Source organism: Hemitrygon akajei, chromosome 12 (genome assembly GCF_048418815.1).
Source record: "Hemitrygon akajei chromosome 12, sHemAka1.3, whole genome shotgun sequence".
NCBI lineage: Eukaryota > Metazoa > Chordata > Chondrichthyes > Myliobatiformes > Dasyatidae > Hemitrygon > Hemitrygon akajei.
The window spans coordinates 33,872,074-33,878,157 of NC_133135.1; the positions used below are offsets into that span (position 1 = coordinate 33,872,074).

The 6,084-nt window shown below is 42.2% G+C and overlaps 1 long non-coding RNA gene and 1 pseudogene across 1 annotated transcript; both read left to right on the forward strand.

The window, feature by feature from the left end:
* The first annotated feature begins 823 nt into the window (after positions 1-823).
* Positions 824-1,910, forward strand: LOC140736566 (uncharacterized). The gene is made up of 3 exons (XR_012100972.1): positions 824-904; positions 1,416-1,453; positions 1,789-1,910. It is a non-coding gene; the product is annotated as an uncharacterized lncRNA (long non-coding RNA).
* Positions 1,911-5,356: 3,446 nt separating this feature from the next.
* LOC140737444 (U6 spliceosomal RNA) lies at positions 5,357-5,450 on the forward strand (annotated as a pseudogene).
* The last annotated feature ends 634 nt before the right edge of the window (positions 5,451-6,084 follow it).

Sequence of the window (6,084 nt, forward strand, 5' to 3'; positions counted from 1 at the left end):
ATGCCGATTCAATAAGCTAGGATACTTGATTTCACTCTCTAAAGGACGTTATTAATTAATTGAGTTTAACAACAATCCAGCACTAGTTTTTTTTAAAGTTCTTTACATTCACATCTATTTAATTACCTGAATAGAAGTTCTTCAGCTACCAGGGAGCAATTCAAGCTTAGGTCCCTGCATTAGTGCTTCAGGTCTCTGATTCCTGATCCAGTAACTTTACCATTATGCTGCTGTAGCTGAATTTGTCGTGTGGTACTGAAGTAAGACGATAAGGCTGTCTCACAAGTGAAGTCCAAAATATTAAAACATAAGTTACTATGTAGCAATACAATAATTCTTATAGAAACCGGATGATGTTCCTTAGATCTCATTCCAAGTAGTATTCTTGGCATTCTGAAGAGATCTGTGAAACTCTTCGCGAACTTTACCAAGTTAAGATGGTCAGTTAAGCGGAGTTAAGTTGGTGCCAAAGGGCAGCTTCTTTGAGCTCATCTGTGAAAGTAGTTTAATTTCTTCCACTAATGTTCCTTTTTCACACTTCAAGGTGGATGGAGTCCTGTCAGAGTCCTTGATCTACAGATGCACTCAAACTGTGGTTCTTTTCAATAATGGTTCCTGCTCCCATCTCACCAACTGGCCGTTTTTCAGCGTCCCGAGGATGCAGCCTGGAGGACGTGCCCGCCTTTGGGGTTCAGAGGCTCTGCGGCCCTGTGGACTAGACAATTCCAAGCCAGTGTCACCTAATGAAGCGTCTCAGAGAAAGATAGTGGGATCAGCAGTCGGATGCCTCTGTGCTTGGATTGCTCTCTTTCTCTCGCTGATGCGGAAAGAGTTTGCTGCCGATTCTTGAGTTGGAGAATTCGGGAGAAAAAAAGCGACACGACAGGCTATGACATCGCAATCAGTGAGTTGATTATTTTGTTTTGTTAGTCTCCCCTCTTGCTGTGAGACACCTTTCTGCCCCTTTATTAGGGAGAGAGAGAGAGAGCATGTGGCATGTACTGTTGCCAGGGTGAATGATTCGTTTTTGTTGTACCGCAGATCATGGTCTTTCCTTGGGGTTTTGCTATTGCTTGCTTGGTGGGTGGTGGGTGCTGATGTTCTTTGCTCGAGTAAGTGGGGGAGTGGGAGGGTGGGGTTTGATGCTTTGCTGCTGCTTGTACATCGGAGGGGGAGAAGGGGGATTTGGGGGTTCCAACTTTTTTACTGTCACTTATTCTTTGAAGTACTCTTCTGTTTTAATGGACGTCTGTGAAGAGCAAGAATCTTAGGATGCATATTGTGTACATTCTCTGATATTAAGGGGAATGATTTGAACAAAAATGTAGGCTTTACAATTTTATGTGGCGATGATGGGTGTCTCTTTCTTGTACTGTTCTGTTTCATTTGAGCAATAATCATTCCTTCCGATGTAGATTCAACCAATCACTGGACTTCGGGATGAGGTATTTGAGTGAGTATTCATTTCATTCCTGCTTCTTTCACAAAACGATGTAATAGAGAAGTTGTGGGTGGATACAGGAAGGTTCCAAAAAGGGTTGCATAATTTCGGTTGTATTGTAGCTTGTAGAGAAATGAACAGCTGAATTTTCATCTGTAAAGGGGGGTTTCTTCTTTTTCTTTGTTACTGCGTATGTTAATCAAAATGGCTTTTTTGTTTTGTTAAAAGTAGGAATACTTCTTTGTGGCGAGAGAGTGCTGGAAGCTTGTTTGGGTTAAAATTTACTGATAACGAGAATTGTATTCCTTTGTAAACCAATTGGGATTAATGTTGTTCTTTCTTCTGAGTCTGTAAGCTATTGTTGGCGGGCTTTTGTGGAGATCAGCGCGAGGGGGTGAGAGAGAGAGGGCGCGATGCTGTAAACTGGGTGAGGATCAGACCCCAACCGGGGGTATGAGGCTAGGAGGTACCCCAAGGAGAGGAGACAAAGATAGATGTACTTAGTTGACCATTTCGGGTGGTCCTGAGCTGTGAGTCGAGGAGTTCGGAGGGGATTGAATGGTGGCCAGAAGGCTTCAGTAATTGAGCTCCAACGGTTGTGCATGAAGTGGTTTGGACGTTGATAAGTTTGGCGCCTTTTCTTTATTTTCTTTTCCTTCATGTATACTAATTCATTATTAATTACTTAGTTATAGTAATCTTTATAAACTGTAATCATTTAATCGCTTATGGTGTCCAGTTTGTTCTTTGGCGAGGAGGGGACATCACACAGCATCCACACCAGCTGATTACCCAGTCTGGCGGGGCCGAAGGCTGCTCCCCCTAGACGAGAACGAGCTGAGCGAGCCTGAGGCGACCCAGGGGGTTACACATCCCATTGTCTAAAGGACATTGCTCCATGTCTCAAGGCACATGAAGTCAAGGAAAGCTGAGTTAAATCCAGCAGTTTCATGCATATTGTTGAAATGTCTTCTGATGGATGGGTATCTGCTATAGTGATGTTTAATACACGTTTTAGTTCAGAATAATAAGGCATTTTTATTTAGTGATACAGCACAAAGTTGGCCCTTCAAGTCACGCAGCCCCAGCAACCCCTGACAAACCTGATCACCCTCAGCTAATCATGGGAGCATTTACAATGATCAGTTATTCTGCCCAATATGTCTTTGGCCTCTGGGAGGAAACACGAGGACCTGGAGGAAACCCACACGTACGGAGATTCCTTACAGAACGGCACCGGGAATGAACTGCAGATTCCAGGACACCCTGAGCTGTAACGGCATTGTGCATATCGCTGTGGTACTGTGCCTTTGGTGCACTGGAGAATCTTCCTGAATTTAGATTAGAGGTTTAATAATAATAATACTTCTTTCATTTGTTGACCAATTTGTGGAATACCTTGAAATATATTGATGCTGCAAAATCTGTTTCTTGCTATTGCTGAGCCAGAACTTGCTGCAAGTGTGAACTTCCTCCACCTAGCACTGGAAGAAACATGGGCTTTCCCATGTAGTTTCCCGGTATCGCTAGTAAGACATCCAAACCAAAGGGCTCAGGTAGTGACAGGGCTTTTTGTGACATTATGGCATACCTGAGAAACACCCTGACAACTTGCAGAGCCGGCTGAATACTCCTCGATTTAGGTGATATTCAAACCATTTAAAACTTCTTAACATTAATTTAAAAATTAGAAATTAAGAATAATAAAAAATTAAGGAAAATACATCACTTAAACACTTGTGAACAAAGGAAATTTAAGTAATTAAATAAATGTAAATTGCCCTTGTAGCTGTTCCTCAGCATTAAAACAAATGAGCCTACTATCGAGCCACACCACTGCAGCAGGTTTGGCAGATAGATTCCTTTGTGCAAATGCTGATAAGTTCACAAAGTTTGTCTTCATCCCCTGGATGCCATCAGGAGGACAATTTTGCTGGATATTTGGGAAGTTTAGGACTTGCCATACGTGCAGGTGTCCTGACCTCACTGGTCTTGCAGGGGTTGGGAGGGAGGTGGAGAGGTGAATACCAACAGTTCAGCACACTAGCATTGGCATTTCCCAGCAAATGCGTATCATCCCATTGTCGAGTCATTGTATGTGATTGGTTTTCTGAAATCATTTGGAATACAATGTGTGTAATGCGTAGGCCTTCGTTAGTCTCGATGGACCGTGGATTTGCACCTTGGAGCGCAAGCCTGGGCAAGGTTTTTTTTAATGGAAGACCAGTAGTTGCCCAAGCTGCAAGTCTCCCTCTCCACGCCACCAATGTTGTCCAAGGGAAGGGCATTAGGACCCATACAGCTTGGTATCGGTGTCATCGCAGAGCAACGTGTGGTTAGGTGTTTTGCTCAAGGACACACACACAGCCTCAGCCAAGGCTCGAACCAGCGACCTTCAGATAACTAGACGAACGCCTTAAACACTTGGCCAGGCACCATGGAATACAATATTTCATGTTTAAAGTGATGCATAATGATAAAATACAAGTTGAAACAGAGGATACAATAGGAAGATAAATCCATTTGAATTTACCTTGGTTGTATTTAGACATTGCCTTTCAAAACTAAGAAGCTCATTATATTTCAGCTGAAAATCTTTATCTTTATTAGCATACATTCATAAAACAGAATGATAATCTGAAGCAGGTGACAGCTTACAACTATAGTGTGCTTTGCTCAAGAAGTAAAATGTCTGAATTAGTTTTAGAGGTGAAAATGATGGATATGAGCACATGCTAAAAAATTTTGGCAATCAAAACTTCTGGAAGAATACTTAATTTTCATCATCATCATTATGTGTCATGTCATATGATATAGGTGATGATGGTCTTTCCCTGCCCATAAATGTTCTTGTCAAATTGTTCTACTGAGGAGGTTTGCCATTGCCTTCTTCTGGGCAGTGTCTTTACAAGGCAGGAGTCACCATAGCCATTATCAATACTCTTCGGGGACAGTCTGCCTGGTGTCAGTGGTTACATAACCAGGACTTGTGATATGCTCATAGGACTATCCACCACCTTCTCCATGGCTTCACGTGACCCTGATCAGGGACTAAGCAGGTGCTACGCCTTTCCCAAGGGTGACATGCAGGCTAAGGAAGTGAAGATGTACCTTACACTTCCTTTGGTAAGGACGTATCTCCACCCCACCACCCGTTTTAATTTTAAGGTATTGAAATATGAAAGTATGACATTGTAGAAAGATGGAAGGATAAATACAATTCTATAAGTTTGGAATTGACATGACTAGCATTTGGGATGAAAGTTCAGGAGGGGTCGGCAAACTAGACCATATGGATTCTAAGAGGGCATGAAAACCTGGAGGGGGTTGAGGAGATGGTGCTGTATCAGTGGAAGGATCTTGAAGAGCACCAAAGTTGTAAAAGAGCTAGTGTTGGCAACTAAGAAATGGGTAAATAGGAAGGAATTTGATGTGAGACGCTTACTGTATTTTATTTTAAAGGCTGAAGAATGGAAAGCAACTGGTTTCGACATTTTCCTCTTAATAGAGCCAAAAATATTTTAGATACATAATGGCTGCATGTAACAGCTATAATGGTATCAGGTTTCTCTCTAAACTGTTCCAATTACACTTTCAAAAATAACCTTAGATGGGTATTTCCCTGATCCACAAGCATTCATTACAGTGGAGTAAAACTTTCCATGACTTTAGAAACATGTCCAAAATTTAGTATAAAATCAGATTTAAATGCAACTAAAATTATTCACACACATTAAATGCAGAAATATGCATCAATACTAGAACTCAGATCAAGCAGGTAGATTAGATACAATTTGCCAAATAAGTACACCTCTATTTTTTCCTGTAGTATTTATATGAAATCACTGCGCCATCCAATGTGCTAACTTGGTTGTTTACATAGTACAGTCATAAAAAATAATATTTAAAAACTTTGTGTTCACTTTGACAGCACATATACTATAACTGGAATGATACAGAGAAGATTAGCATGGCCGCTGCGCAAGGATGACACGGGTTCCATATTTTTTGGGGCGCTATGTTAGTGCAGCAGTTAGTATGATGCTATCACAGCTCAGGGTGTTGGAGTTTGGAGTTCAATTCCGGTGCCAACTGTATGGAATTTGTACGTTCTCCCTGTGAACACGTGAGTTTGCTCTAGGAGCTCCAGTTTCCTCCCACAGTCCAAAAACGTAGCAGTTTGTAGGTTAGTTGATCATTCTAAATTAACCATATAACATATAACAATTACAGCACAGAAACAGGCCATCTTGGCCCTTCTAGTCCGTGCCGAACGCTTACTCTCACCTAGTCCCACCGACCTGCACTCAGCCCATAACCCTCCATTCCTTTCCTGTCCATATACCTACCCAATTTTTTTTTAAATGACAATATCGAACCTGCCTCTACCACTTCTACTGGAAGTTTGTTCCAGACAGCTACCACTCTCTGAGTAAAGAAGTTCCCCCTTGTGTTACCCCTAAACTTTTGCCCCTTAACTCTCTGATGCACCATCAATAACTCTCCGAGGCGTGAGGCGAGATATTGGCTTTTATTGACTGGAAGAAAGAACAAGCAGCAATTGACCACCACACTGCATCCTGGAGACTGAGGGCCGGGCTCAGGCCCCAATCGCCTTTATACCGGGGTCTGTGGGAGGAGCC